Genomic DNA, 15648 nt, shown 5'->3' on the forward strand with positions numbered 1-15648 from the left:
CTGGCCTCGAGGTCAGCTGCAGGAACAACGCCTCAGAAAAGCTCCGGGTCGGACACGAACGAGCGCGCTGTGCGGGGGCTCCTCACGGTGCCGCTCTGTCCCGTCCTGTCCCGTCGCCTGCTCTGAGCACTGTGGCGTGCTCTTGTCACTGCCAGCTCCTATGTCACCACGTGTCACAAAGGACCCTTGGACAGCCAGTTCCCTTCCAATTCCACGGTGACCATGCTGCAGCGTGTCACAAAGGGCCCCTTGGAAACACCGTCACCTGCCCTGGGGCTGCCCCCAGCCCACCCAAAGTGGCCCAGGTTGGAAGGAATCCCTGGCCCCAACGTCTCAGACAGCCCAACAGGATCTTTAGGAACGGCTCAGACCATCAGCAAACCCTGCCCTGCTCTGCAGGCTCAGGGCAGCAGAAGGAGCCCCCAGGGCTGCCGACGCAGCCGCGCTGGGAAGGGCACGGGGCCTTCCACGGAAGCTGCCCCGGCCTCCTTGGGACACGTCCCGGCTGGTGGCCATCCTAAACCCATGGGTGTGACAGGGACAAGGAACGTGTGGGCCAGGGCACGAACTGGGCTGCTCTGAGCCCTGGGGCCTGGGGAGCGCTGACACCAGCAGGTGTGGCAGAGTCCCCGCCCAAGCAGACCTGCCACCCCCCGAGCCCTGGCAGCTCTGGTGCCCGTCTCCTGCCCCAGAGACCTGTGCCCCCGGGGGGCTTCTGTGCCAGAGGGAGCCAAAGCCCACGTGCATCAGGGGCTGTTGGCAGGAGCACCTGCAGCAAGTGCTGGCAACACTTGGGGTCTGGGAGAAGGCAGAAGCTGTTAGGCAGTCCTGAAATGCTTCTTTTCATGGAAGGGATTAGCAGTAGCACCACAACACCATCAGCTGCTGAATTTCCCTGGACGATTCGACTGTAGAGAGACACTGTCATGTATCAATGTGATCTTCCTTCTGTTCTTCTGGGAAAAGCACTAGCCCAGTCTCTGATGTTCAGTCCTCCAGTTGCTGCATGTCTGTCTGTGTCGTAGCTGATGCAAGACAAATATTTCCTCCAGACCCAAAGAGTCAAGCCTGAAAAGTCACAGGGTACATCTGGTTTTGTTTTTTTTTAAAGTTTTCTGGAGCCTGCTGATAATTTTCAAGGTTTTCTCCCTATCCCTAGGGCATATTCTCCAGAAGTTCTGCTGTTACATCCTTTTGCATTTAGTGAAAGTTACCTGCAGTGACCAGCTGATCAAAGTCCTGGGAGAACTTGAACTCCTGGGTGAAGCTGGGCAAAACATGTATCTCCCTGATCTGAAGCCATTAAGTGCCAAATTGCCACTGTCCTCCAGAGCCCTGGCTAGCTCTGCGATGCCCCTGGGCCAGTGGCGAGAGTGGGCAACTGGCCAGGCTGGGGTTTTGCCTGGGCCAGGACCTCTGAGCCAGATGCTCAGCAGTAGAGACCCGTGGAGGAGTGACAAGGACTGGGCAAAGGAGGCAGAGGACGCTCTTCTGCAGTGCAAGGTCCAGCAAATTTACTGGGAGAAGGGAGAGGAAGGTATGCAGGGGAGGGATGACAAAGGGGAGCACAAGCGAAAAAGAGCCCCGAGCACACCTGTGCCCCGGATTTTAAATCTTTCAAAACTGGCGGTGGACACCATACAGCAACCAGTGAGGAACTTCTAGGGTCTGGTTTCTGGGACTAAAACAAATCAGAGCATGGGAGGAGAGAGGATCTGGCCGAGGATTGGATTTGAGCAGGAGGGACAGGGAACCTTCTGGAACAAAGGGTAGGGGTTGGGCTGACGGACAGGGCGAAGGGGCCAGGTTGCCTTGCCAGGCAGGGAAGGGTCTGGCAAGTAGGGAGGGGATTTTTTGAGGGACAGCTAGGTAGGAGGGCATAACACAGGGGAGAAACCAACTGTAATAACTCGGGGGACGCTGGAACATACCACAAGATAACAGAACATTTGACTTAATAAACTAGCACACCGCAACACCAAGTACTGTCCCAGCGTCATACTCTGTCCCCCGTAAGTGTGCTGATGCCATTTAAAAGGGGTTGCCAATGAAAACAACTTCTAACATTTTTGTAATTTCTGCATAAGCGTTCAAATCCTTGACCAGGAAAATCACATGTCAGAATTTCTGGGATTCTTAAATACCAAAGCTGTCATTTGCACCCTGCATTTTAGAGTCTCTGAACAGTCACACAAGGGTTTTGTTTTAAACACAACAGAAAAAGCCCCTGGTGCTTAGCTATAGCTTTACATCAGCATATACTCCCGATTATTCCTTTAGGCAGGAACAGCAAACCCAAGAATGAGCCAAGCAGGTGATTCTTGTGTTCTCATGTCCTGCACAGCACTAACTGGGAATTCAAGAATGGATTCTGGGGCCTCAGGGTGCACAGGAAGCCACAAAGACTTGGGATGCTGCAATGGACCAGCCGGGTGCCTGCGCCTGGGCCGCACATGGCTGAGCTCCATTGGGATGATCTAGCAAAGGCCGAATGGACATCCCATGGCCCGCTGGAGACTGCTATTCCAAGTCCTGTGAGCCACAAAATTCAGCTGCAACCAGCCGATTTTTTCATGTTAGCTTGAAATCCAGAAGAGAAAAGGTAAACATGGAAAAGTGTTCTTCCAATCCTAGTGACAGCTGCGCCTGCACAGCACCTGTGGCCGTGGCAGGGCGGTGGGAACTGGATGATCTTTCTGATACTTTGCAGCACAAAGTGCTGTGGCATTCTGTGATTCCCCAAGTGGGGAGCAAAACTGAGCCATAGAAGACCCAGCTTTTCTCCGGCGCCTCCTTTGTTCTTTGTTGCAAGCACGTCCAGGATTTAGTTTCAGAGCTGACACATGTGTCTTTACGGTGCCTGCATGGAGGAGAGGGAGGGCAGCTGCAGCGCAGGGCTCGTGCCCCATCAGAGTCTCTCTCTCACCATGGCACCAATGCCGCTGCCTCGGGACGTCCACCTGTGGAAGGTGGTGACTCTGCCCTCAAGCACGGCCATGGAAGCCAAGCGTTGCTGTGAGGCTGGCAGGTCAAGAGAAAGCCATTGTGGTGAACGCTGATGGAGCCTTTTGCCAAAGCACGGGCAATTGCGCCCACAGTCTCCCCCCGTCTGGCATCCCGGCGGGTGCGGGAGCCTCGTTGAGCAGGTGCCGGCGTTCAGGGTGCTGCTGTGCCTGAGCACGCTCCGGTGCTGTTCCTGTGGGGTCCAGAGGCGCCGGGGCAGCAGCGCCTCCGCAGCCCTGCTCAGTGAGACACGGCCGCCTTCCCCATGGTGACAGCAGCTCTGCGGCCCCAGAGCTCTGTGTCAGGGGGGCCTCGGTCACAGCACCGTGGCCTGGGCAGCCGCGAGAGCCGGGGCCGGCCGCCAGCCCTGCCTCTGCCCCCTGCCCCTTATTGGCAGCAGCCAGTGGCCATGCCCAGGCAACCGCCCCCTGCCCTCCGTGTCCCCAGCCAGCTCAGCCTGGGCACCTTGGGGTGTCCCCTCCCTCCTGCTGGGGTGGTGTCCCAGCATCGAGGGCTTCTGCCGCAGGCCTGGGAGACGATCTGGGGAAGCGCCAGAGCAGCCGGGTGCTGGGAACAAGGCGGCTGCCTGGGGGCCGCTGGTGGCCTCTGACACCCACTTGCTCAGGCCTGCCCACTGCCCCAGCCTCTCAGGGTCTCCCCCAGCCCGGCCAACCTGCCCGGCAGCAGCGCCACAGCCCCGCAGGAGCTCCAGAGGAGCCCCATCAAGAGGCACCTCGGAGCCCTCAGCAATCCAGCCAGCAACACACGGGCAGGAGCACACGGATGGCGCTTCCTGCCTGGGCAGGGCTTGTGGCCACCTCCAGGCACCGCTCCCGCAGGGATCCCCGCAGCTCCGGCCCTGCCCACCCGCTCTGTGGGCGGCACAAAGGCTTCAGCAGAACCGCCAAAGGCCAAGGGGCCTCTGGCCATTTTCCCTGCAACATTGCACGCCTGGGCACCTGGCTGAGCCCAAGCAAAATTTCCCCCTCCTCCCCTATGCCCTGCACGCTCTGGGCAGCAAAAGAAAGATCCTGGGAGTCTGCCTATTATAATACATTCTATATTTACATACTAAAGGAAAACGACATGAAGAAAAGAGCAATTCTGAAGAAAAATAAAATCTCTGCTAACTCAGGTGGCCCCAGCAAAGACAGCCTCCTGGATCAGCCCTCCACAGAGCTCCAGCAGCTCAGCCAGCCAAGCCGCGACAGACGAGGCCGTGTCTGCCATGCCCTGCGCAGCTGATCCCGCAGCCTCTGGAACATTGGGATGGGAGCCTGCTCTACTGCCTTGAGGATGCACAATGTTTCAATTGCCAGGTGTCCGACGGTGAGGCTGATGTCATTTGCCATTTCTTCAAGGGCTGAAAGAGAGAGGATCAGAGCCACGGTCAGATCCTGGATCTGCGGGGAGCCGAGGAGAGGCCCCTGCCAGGGCCATCCCTGCCTGCTCTTGCCATGGTCCGGAGGGAGTAGGGACCAACGGGGTCAGCCCGAAGCTGCGGGCCACGAATCCCCCATGTGTCCCTGAAATCTCTGTGTGCTCTGCCCAGGCCAGCCCTGGTCCGCACAGGGACCAGAGCCCTCCGCAGCCGGGGCAGGGATGGCAGCTCCTCCCGCCAGCCCCCGCTGTCAGCCCGCTGCCCTCACTCACCATTGTAGACCAGCTGGAGCTCTGCCTGCTGCCCCCTCAAGCTCCGCCCGGCGATCCCTGTGAACACAGAGGCTGTCACGGCCCCAGCGGCACAGCTCCCTGCCAGCGGCGCTGCCAGCCCTGTGGCCACACGCCCTGGTGGCCCGGCAGGGCTCAGCCCGGGCCCTTGCCGCACGCTGCCGCCCCAGGGCACGGCTGCCGGAGGGCGGCAGCAGCGCCGAGGCCAGGCGGGGCTCCACGGCGCCGGGCCCGGATGGCGCTGCCGGGGCAGCAGCCGGGGCTGGGGCCGAGCTGCGACGGGGCGGGGAGGGAGCCCGGGCTCGTGGCTCACCCATGAACCTGACGGCCGCCTCTCGCAGGGGCTCCTGTGGGCTGTCCAGGTAGGGCAGGGCCCGGCGCAGGATCTCGGCCACTCGGCTCCTGTCCTCTTCCAGCTGCAGAGAGCGGCAGGAGGGAAGGGTTGGCGCGGGCTCGGCCCCTGGGCCGGGCGCTCCCTGCGCCCTGCCCCGGCCTCCCCTGCCCACACAGCCCCGAGGCCCGGCCAGCAGCCGCTGGCACCGGGCTCTGGAGGGGGCAGAGGGCCGGCTGCTGCCCGGGGAGCCGCGGGGCCGCCCCGCAGCCCCTCCGGGCCGGGGCTCCATCGGCACCCGGCTGGGGCCACGGGAGCCTGGAGAAGAGCCAGTGCGGCCTCTGGGTGCAGCACCGGGCAGGGGCACAGCTGCCAGCCCACACACCGAGCACCGCGCTCAGGGGGCTTCTCCAGGCTGAGCCTGGGGCTTCCAGGCCATCCTTACTAGGCAGTTGGCGAAGATCCAGAATTTGTCCTTCTTCACCAGTCTCTCAAGATCCCTTCTCTTCAGGAACTCGGCCACACAAAGCAGCGTTTCCCGAGAAGCCTGGAGAGCAGCAGAGATACGGGGATGGCCCCACAGCCCAGGGCACAGGACCCACGTGCCTGTGCCAAGGCCTGAAGGAGGCTGCAGCCCGCCAGGGCAGGAGACAGCCGAGCCCCCTGCCAGGGGGACAGCAGCAGCCCACGAAGTCCTCACCTCTGCCACGCGCCGATTCTCATCATGGCAGTGGAAGAAGAGTGGCAGCAGGCTGTGGCGCACTTGTAACTTCAGGGCCTTGCTTTCCCTTCCCAGTGGAAGAGTCAGCAATGTTCTGAAGAGACAAATGGAGAGCAGCTGTACCTGGCTATTGTCCTGTATTAAGAGACAAAAAGAAGACCTCAGCATGGGCTGCGAGGGGGCTCAGCTGGGCGCATGCCTGCAAATCCACAGGGCACCAAGTGTCTGGGCAGTACCCAGTGGCCGTGGCTGGGGGCACAGAGCCTTACGAGGTCAAAGAGTAGCACAAGTGCCTCAGCCAGCTGCAGGGCGATGGGGCTGCCTATCCATCTGTCGCTGTCCAAGATTATAAAGCTGAGTACCATGACTGTTATCTTAACAATCTCTCCATCTGCATCCCGCAGGAGCTCCACAAGACTTTCAGTCAGGCTCCACATTGTTTTGGTCTGTGTAGAACACAAGTTTGTGAACGGCCACCCTGCTGCCACAGGGCCAAGAGGCCAAAGGCCTGTCCCGAAGCACTCGAGCAGCTGAAGTGGGAGGCAGGAGAGCTGGGAGCAGCTGCCCCAGTGCCCAAACTACAGCCAAGCCCAAGCGACGGTGTTCCCCAGCCCCATGCTGCCTGCACGGCTTCAGCCACTGCCCCCTTCTCACCGTCGAGGGATTGTCAGTGAGCTTGAGAAGGCCCTTGAGTGCCAGGCGACGCCTCTCCCTGCACTCGCTCTGCAGGTGCCTTGAGAAGATTTGCAGGACTCTGTCAGCCTCGCGTTCACTCAAGTCCAGGTGCTTGAGGACCTGAAAGGCATGGGGCAGTGACAGGGGACGCGGCCGGCAGGAGCCCAGAACCGCACAGGGCTGGGCCCAGGCAGCAGCACAGGGCGTGGACACCGTCCTGGCCGCTGTGGCTACGAGAGGGCAGAGAGCTGGGAGGCAGCTCAGCGAGGCAGCGCTGGCCAACAGGCTCACCTCCACAAGGAATGCCAGGGCGGGCAGATCCCAGCGTGGCTCCTGTGTGCTGAGCAGCTGGAGCAGATAGCGGAAGATCCGGGAACACGAGCGTATGGAGATGCAGGACATCTCCCTGTCAGGAGTAAAAGTCCATAAGATTGTGAGCCAGGGGAACAAACCTCTCCCAGGATTGACTCACAGTGGTCTGGTCTTTCCCCAGCATACAGCAAGGGGACCTGGGCCATTTGAGATTTGGCTCTTTGTGGGCACCCCCCCTTTCCCTGCTTTTTCCAGGCTGCTTGGCCATCCCTCAGTGACAAGGCCCTCTGGCCCACGACCACGGGGACTGTGTGGGGCCCCCCAGGGGCAGAGCACACATGTCAGAGGCAGCGGGGAGAAGGGGGTCTCACCTGGCCAGCAGACCCACGGCATAGTGCTGGGTGTCAGCACAGAGCAGCGTGTCCCAGCCACACCTGCGTTCCATTGCCATCACCACATCCTTGTACTGCTCTAGGCACAGCAGGGACTTCAGGGTCCGCAAGGCAAACCTGTGTGCAGAGCAAGGCCCGGGTCACACTGGGAGCAGTGGCTCCTGCCCTGTTGATGCGGCAGGGACAGGAGGACTGGAATGGAGCACCTGTTGGGGCTGGTGGCAAGGCCGTGTTGCTCCTGGCATCCCTTCCAGAAGGTATCAACCTCCTCTGGCGTCTCTTCTGTGCTGTAGAACACTTGGAAGAGCAGATGCACAAGTACACGGGAGGAGTGCACCTTCACGATGTGTGGGACACAGGGCTCCTGGAGGATCTTCCACATCACCACAGTTGCCTGCAAAGGACAAAGCCCCCCCGAGACCGCGCTCAGTGCCGAGATGTCCGTGTGGCAGGGCCCGAGCGTGGCAGGAGAGGCCCAGAGAAACACAGGGGCAGCAGCGGGACCGGTGGCCCTGCAGCTGCCCCTAGGCCAGGTTTCCCGCCAGCACCTGAGGCAGGGAGATGCAGTGGGGGAAGGAGGAAGGAGAGCTGCAGGAGAGGCGGCTTTGGGGCCAGCAAAGGCCACTGGCCAAAACTCACAGCTAGGGCAAAGACACCCGTTTTGTCCCCATCGGAGGTGCGCGTGCTGTGCTTCGGCAGCTCCCCAGCACATCCAGGAGAATCCGCTGCGCCAGCTTCGCGGTCCTGGGCGAGGACATGATGGTCTTCCACATGGCCATGGCAGCTCTGCGGGGTTAGAGCTCTGTCTCAGGGGGTCTCAGGCACAGCACCGTGGCCTGGGTATCTCTAGGGGCCCGGGCTGACCGCCAGCTCTGCCTCTGCCCACTGCCCCTCGCCAGCAGCACCCAGGCAGCCCAGCCCTGTGGGGACAGGCCCCTGAGGAGCAGCGAGGGAGCATGGCAGCAGGCTCGGGGCTGACATGCCAGGGCTGGGAAAGGGAGCAGCCAGAGGGCCCTGGAACCCTTTGTTGGTCAGACACCTGGGATAAGCTGTACAGGGCGATGGGCTGGGGAGCCCTGAGCCCTCTGGGCAGGTGGGCCCCATACCTGTCACAGGACGGGGCCACACGCAGGAGTGTCATTACTGCGTCATTTGGCTGTGCTTCGGCGAGATGCAGCAGAGTCCTGTTCAGCCTGTGCTCAGCAGAATCATTGGCCATGAGCCACTGGTGGATGTATCTCACCATGGCGGGCACCTGGAGAAGGCACGGGGCGATGTGGAAAGCTGCCAGAGGAAGCGATGTTCCCAGTGTCCCCAGAGAAGTGCTTCCCTTCCCACCGCACTGCGATGGCCTCAAAGGCTCACAGGGACCAGCAGGTGTGGCTGGGGAAGCCATGTGACTCATGAGGGAATTGAAGCATGGCCACAGGCTGCTTACTTGCTCTGGTCTGGAAACACCCTTCTCCAAAAGCAAATCCAGCAGGATGGCACTGGTCTCGTCTTCCTCCTCCCCCACCCAGGCCAGCTTGGGCACTCTCGGGGGTCTCTGCTCCATGTCAGTGACTGGATTTGTGGGTACTCGCAGGAGAGGTGCCTTGGAAAATCTCCAGGTTAGCAGCAGGTCCTGCAGCTGTGCCTGGAATGCACCTTCCAGAGAGAAGCCTCAGGAAGGCTACAGGACAGCAAGCCCTGCGCTCTGGTCTCAAGGGCTCCTGCCACAATGACAGGAGACTCCTGTCAGGGATTGTGGTCTGGCCTCGAGGGCACTGGAGGCAGGGGTGGGAGATGCCTCAGAAAAGCTCTGGGGCACCAAGTGCCACACTGCCCTCAGGGGCACCTGCAGAATCGAAGCCTTGGAAGGCCACAGGTCACCAAGTCCTGTGGTCTGGCCTCGAGGTCAGCTGCAGGAACAACGCCTCAGAAAAGCTCCGGGTCGGACACGAACGAGCGCGCTGTGCGGGGGCTCCTCACGGCGCCGCTCTGTCCCGTCCTGTCCCGTCGCCTGCTCTGAGCACTGTGGCGTGCTCTTGTCACTGCCAGCTCCTATGTCACCACGTGTCACAAAGGACCCTTGGACAGCCAGTTCCCTTCCAATTCCACGGTGACCATGCTGCAGCGTGTCACAAAGGGCCCTTGGAAACACCGTCACCTGCCCTGGGGCTGCCCCCAGCCCACCCAAAGTGGCCCAGGTTGGAAGGAATCCCTGGCCTCCACGTCTCAGACAGCCCAACAGGATCTTTAGGAACGGCTCAGACCATCAGCAAACCCTGCCCTGCTCTGCAGGCTCAGGGCAGCAGAAGGAGCCCCCAGGGCTGCCGACGCAGCCGCGCTGGGAAGGGCACGGGGCCTTCCACGGAAGCTGCCCCGGCCTCCTTGGGACACGTCCCGGCTGGTGGCCATCCTAAACCCGTGGGTGTGACAGGGACGAGGAACGTGTGGGCCAGGGCACGAACTGGGCTGCTCTGAGCCCTGGGGCCTGGGGAGCGCTGACACCAGCAGGTGTGGCAGAGTCCCCGCCCAAGCAGACCTGCCACCCCCCGAGCCCTGGCAGCTCTGGTGCCCGTCTCCTGCCCCAGAGACCTGTGCCCCCGGGGGGCTTCTGTGCCAGAGGGAGCCAAAGCCCACGTGCATCAGGGGCTGTTGGCAGGAGCACCTGCAGCAAGTGCTGGCAACACTTGGGGTCTGGGAGAAGGCAGAAGCTGTTAGGCAGTCCTGAAATGCTTCTTTTCATGGAAGGGATTAGCAGTAGCACCACAACACCATCAGCTGCTGAATTTCCCTGGACGATTCGACTGTAGAGAGACACTGTCATGTATCAATGTGATCTTCCTTCTGTTCTTCTGGGAAAAGCACTAGCCCAGTCTCTGATGTTCAGTCCTCCAGATGCTGCATGTCTGTCTGTGTCGTAGCTGATGCAAGACAAATATTTCCTCCAGACCCAAAGAGTCAAGCCTGAAAAGTCACAGGGTACATCTGGTTTTGTTTTTTTTTAAAGTTTTCTGGAGCCTGCTGATAATTTTCAAGGTTTTCTCCCTATCCCTAGGGCATATTCTCCAGAAGTTCTGCTGTTACATCCTTTTGCATTTAGTGAAAGTTACCTGCAGTGACCAGCTGATCAAAGTCCTGGGAGAACTTGAACTCCTGGGTGAAGCTGGGCAAAACATGTATCTCCCTGATCTGAAGCCATTAAGTGCCAAATTGCCACTGTCCTCCAGAGCCCTGGCTAGCTCTGCGATGCCCCTGGGCCAGTGGCGAGAGTGGGCAACTGGCCAGGCTGGGGTTTTGCCTGGGCCAGGACCTCTGAGCCAGATGCTCAGCAGTAGAGACCCGTGGAGGAGTGACAAGGACTGGGCAAAGGAGGCAGAGGACGCTCTTCTGCAGTGCAAGGTCCAGCAAATTTACTGGGAGAAGGGAGAGGAAGGTATGCAGGGGAGGGATGACAAAGGGGAGCACAAGCGAAAAAGAGCCCCGAGCACACCTGTGCCCCGGATTTTAAATCTTTCAAAACTGGCGGTGGACACCATACAGCAACCAGTGAGGAACTTCTAGGGTCTGGTTTCTGGGACTAAAACAAATCAGAGCATGGGAGGAGAGAGGATCTGGCCGAGGATTGGATTTGAGCAGGAGGGACAGGGAACCTTCTGGAACAAAGGGTAGGGGTTGGGCTGACGGACAGGGCGAAGGGGCCAGGTTGCCTTGCAGGCAGGGAAGGGTCTGGCAAGTAGGGAGGGGATTTTTTGAGGGACAGCTAGGTAGGAGGGCATAACACAGGGAGAAACCAACTGTAATAACTCGGGGGACGCTGGAACATACCACAAGATAACAGAACATTTGACTTAATAAACTAACACACCGCAACACCAAGTACTGTCCCAGCGTCATACTCTGTCCCCCGTAAGTGTGCTGATGCCATTTAAAAGGGGTTGCCAATGAAAACAACTTCTAACATTTTTGTAATTTCTGCATAAGCGTTCAAATCCTTGACCAGGAAAATCACATGTCAGAATTTCTGGGATTCTTAAATACCAAAGCTGTCATTTGCACCCTGCATTTTAGAGTCTCTGAACAGTCACACAAGGGTTTTGTTTTAAACACAACAGAAAAAGCCCCTGGTGCTTAGCTATAGCTTTACATCAGCATATACTCCCGATTATTCCTTTAGGCAGGAACAGCAAACCCAAGAATGAGCCAAGCAGGTGATTCTTGTGTTCTCATGTCCTGCACAGCACTAACTGGGAATTCAAGAATGGATTCTGGGGCCTCAGGGTGCACAGGAAGCCACAAAGACTTGGGATGCTGCAATGGACCAGCCGGGTGCCTGCGCCTGGGCCGCACATGGCTGAGCTCCATTGGGATGATCTAGCAAAGGCCGAATGGACATCCCATGGCCCGCTGGAGACTGCTATTCCAAGTCCTGTGAGCCACAAAATTCAGCTGCAACCAGCCGATTTTTTCATGTTAGCTTGAAATCCAGAAGAGAAAAGGTAAACATGGAAAAGTGTTCTTCCAATCCTAGTGACAGCTGCGCCTGCACAGCACCTGTGGCCGTGGCAGGGCGGTGGGAACTGGATGATCTTTCTGATACTTTGCAGCACAAAGTGCTGTGGCATTCTGTGATTCCCCAAGTGGGGAGCAAAACTGAGCCATAGAAGACCCAGCTTTTCTCCGGCGCCTCCTTTGTTCTTTGTTGCAAGCACGTCCAGGATTTAGTTTCAGAGCTGACACATGTGTCTTTACGGTGCCTGCATGAGGGAGAGGGAGGGCAGCTGCAGCGCAGGGCTCGTGCCCCATCAGAGTCTCTCTCTCACCATGGCACCAATGCCGCTGCCTCGGGACGTCCGCCTGTGGAAGGTGGTGACTCTGCCCTCAAGCACGGCCATGGAAGCCAAGCGTTGCTGTGAGGCTGGCAAGTCAAGAGAAAGCCATTGTGGTGAACGCTGATGGAGCCTTTTGCCAAAGCACGGGCAATTGCGCCCACAGTCTCCCCCCGTCTGGCATCCCGGCGGGTGCGGGAGCCTCGTTGAGCAGGTGCCAGCGTTCAGGGTGCTGCTGTGCCTGAGCACGCTCCGGTGCTGTTCCTGTGGGGTCCAGAGGCGCCGGGGCAGCAGCGCCTCCGCAGCCCTGCTCAGTGAGACACGGCCGCCTTCCCCATGGTGACAGCAGCTCTGCGGCCCCAGAGCTCTGTGTCAGGGGGGCCTCGGTCACAGCACCGTGGCCTGGGCAGCCGCGAGAGCCGGGGCCGGCCGCCAGCCCTGCCTCTGCCCCCTGCCCCTCATTGGCAGCAGCCAGTGGCCATGCCCAGGCAACCGCCCCCTGCCCTCCATGTCCCCAGCCAGCTCAGCCTGGGCACCTTGGGGTGTCCCCTCCCTCCTGCTGGGGTGGTGTCCCAGCATCGAGGGCTTCTGCCGCAGGCCTGGGAGACGATCTGGGGAAGCGCCAGAGCAGCCGGGTGCTGGGAACAAGGCGGCTGCCTGGGGGCCGCTGGTGGCCTCTGACACCCACTTGCTCAGGCCTGCCCACTGCCCCAGCCTCTCAGGGTCTCCCCCAGCCCGGCCAACCTGCCCGGCAGCAGCGCCACAGCCCCACAGGAGCTCCGGAGGAGCCCCATCAAGAGGCACCTCGGAACCCTCAGCAATCCAGCCAGCAACACACGGGCAGGAGCACACGGATGGCGCTTCCTGCCTGGGCAGGGCTTGTGGCCACCTCCAGGCACCGCTCCCGCAGGGATCCCCCGCAGCTCCGGCCCTGCCCACCCGCTCTGTGGGCGGCACAAAGGCTTCAGCAGAACCGCCAAAGGCCAAGGGGCCTCTGGCCATTTTCCCTGCAACATTGCATGCCTGGGCACCTGGCTGAGCCCAAGCAAAATTTCCCCCTCCTCCCCTATGCCCTGCACGCTCTGGGCAGCAAAAGAAAGATCCTGGGAGTCTGCCTATTATAATACATTCTATATTTACATACTAAAGGAAAACGACATGAAGAAAAGAGCAATTCTGAAGAAAAATAAAATCTCTGCTAACTCAGGTGGCCCCAGCAAAGACAGCCTCCTGGATCAGCCCTCCACAGAGCTCCAGCAGCTCAGCCAGCCAAGCCGCGACAGACGAGGCCGTGTCTGCCATGCCCTGCGCAGCTGATCCCGCAGCCTCTGGAACATTGGGATGGGAGCCTGCTCTACTGCCTTGAGGATGCACAATGTTTCAATTGCCAGGTGTCCGACGGTGAGGCTGATGTCATTTGCCATTTCTTCAAGGGCTGAAAGAGAGAGGATCAGAGCCACGGTCAGATCCTGAATCTGCGGGGAGCCGAGGAGAGGCCCCTGCCAGGGCCATCCCTGCCTGCTCTTGCCATGGTCCGGAGGGAGTAGGGACCAACGGGGTCAGCCCGAAGCTGCGGGCCACGAATCCCCCATGTGTCCCTGAAATCTCTGTGTGCTCTGCCCAGGCCAGCCCTGGTCCGCACAGGGACCAGAGCCCTCCGCAGCCGGGGCAGGGATGGCAGCTCCTCCCGCCAGCCCCCGCTGTCAGCCCGCTGCCCTCACTCACCATTGTAGACCAGCTGGAGCTCTGCCTGCTGCCCCCTCAAGCTCCGCCCGGCGATCCCTGTGAACACAGAGGCTGTCACGGCCCCAGCGGCACAGCTCCCTGCCAGCGGCGCTGCCAGCCCTGTGGCCACACGCCCTGGTGGCCCGGCAGGGCTCAGCCCGGGCCCTTGCCGCACGCTGCCGCCCCAGGGCACGGCTGCCGGAGGGCGGCAGCAGCGCCGAGGCCAGGCGGGGCTCCACGGCGCCGGGCCCGGATGGCGCTGCCGGGGCAGCAGCCGGGGCTGGGGCCGAGCTGCGGCGGGGCGGGGAGGGAGCCCGGGCTCGTGGCTCACCCATGAACCTGACGGCCGCCTCTCGCAGGGGCTCCTGTGGGCTGTCCAGGTAGGGCAGGGCCTGGCGCAGGATCTCGGCCACTCGGCTCCTGTCCTCTTCCAGCTGCAGAGAGCGGCAGGAGGGAAGGGTTGGCGCGGGCTCGGCCCCTGGGCCGGGCGCTCCCTGCGCCCTGCCCCGGCCTCCCCTGCCCGCACAGCCCCGAGGCCCGGCCAGCAGCCGCTGGCACCGGGCTCTGGAGGGGGCAGAGGGCCGGCTGCTGCCCGGGGAGCCGCGGGGGCCGCCCCACAGCCCCGCCGGCCGGGGCTCCATCGGCACCCGGCTGGGGCCACGAGAGCCTGGAGAAGAGCCAGTGCGGCCTCTGGGTGCAGCACCGGGCAGGGGCACAGCTGCCAGCCCACACACCGAGCACCGCGCTCACGGGGCTTCTCCAGGCTGAGCATGGGGCTTCCAGGCCATCCTTACTAGGCAGTTGGCGAAGATCCAGAATTTGTCCTTCTTCACCAGTCTCTCAAGATCCCTTCTCTTCAGGAACTCGGCCACACAAAGCAGCGTTTCCCGAGAAGCCTGGAGAGCAGCAGAGATACGGGGATGGCCCCACAGCCCAGGGCACAGGACCCACGTGCCTGTGCCAAGGCCTGAAGGAGGCTGCAGCCCGCCAGGGCAGGAGACAGCCGAGCCCCCTGCCAGGGGGACAGCAGCAGCCCACAAAGTCCTCACCTCTGCCACGCGCCGATTCTCATCATGGCAGTGGAAGAAGAGTGGCAGCAGGCTGTGGCGCACTTGTAACTTCAGGGCCTTGCTTTCCTTCCCAGTGGAAGATTCAGCAATGTTCTGAAGAGACAAATGGAGAGCAGCTGTACCTGGCTATTGTCCTGTATTAAGAGACAAAAAGAAGACCTCAGCATGGGCTGCGAGGGGGCTCAGCTGGGCGCGTGCCTGCAAATCCACAGGGCACCAAGTGTCTGGGCAGTACCCAGTGGCCGTGGCTGGGGGCACAGAGCCTTACGAGGTCAAAGAGTAGCACAAGTGCCTCAGCCAGCTGCAGGGCGATGGGGCTGCCTATCCATCTGTCGCTGTCCAAGATTATAAAGCTGAGTACCATGACTGTTATCTTAACAATCTCTCCATCTGCATCCCGCAGGAGCTCCACAAGACTTTCAGTCAGGCTCCACATTGTTTTGGTCTGTGTAGAACACAAGTTTGTGAACGGCACCCTGCTGCCACAGGGCCAAGAGGCCAAAGGCCTGTCCCGAAGCACTCGAGCAGCTGAAGTGGGAGGCAGGAGAGCTGGGAGCAGCTGCCCCAGTGCCCAAACTACAGCCAAGCCCAAGCGACGGTGTTCCCCAGCCCCATGCTGCCTGCACGGCTTCAGCCACTGCCCCCTTCTCACCGTCGAGGGATTGTCAGTGAGCTTGAGAAGGCCCTTGAGTGCCAGGCGACGCCTCTCCCTGCACTCGCTCTGCAGGTGCCTTGAGAAGATTTGCAGGACTCTGTCAGCCTCGCGTTCACTCAAGTCCAGGTGCTTGAGGACCTGAAAGGCATGGGGCAGTGACAGGGGACGCGGCCGGCAGGAGCCCAGAACCGCACAGGGCTGGGCCCAGGCAGCAGCACAGGGCGTGGACACCGTCCTGGCCGCTGTGGCTACGAGAGGGCAGAGAGCTGGGAGGCAGCT

General features: G+C 60.8%; 1 protein-coding gene across 1 annotated transcript in view; it reads left to right on the forward strand.

Moving 5' to 3' along the window:
• LOC137477663 (maestro heat-like repeat-containing protein family member 7) overlaps positions 1-15648 on the forward strand; it is a 198653-nt gene that overhangs the window by 22227 nt on the left and 160778 nt on the right. The gene's annotated exons all lie outside the window — the stretch shown is intronic.

The sequence above is a fragment of the Anomalospiza imberbis genome, chromosome 7, assembly GCF_031753505.1.
Source record: "Anomalospiza imberbis isolate Cuckoo-Finch-1a 21T00152 chromosome 7, ASM3175350v1, whole genome shotgun sequence".
NCBI classification, from domain to species: domain Eukaryota; kingdom Metazoa; phylum Chordata; class Aves; order Passeriformes; family Viduidae; genus Anomalospiza; species Anomalospiza imberbis.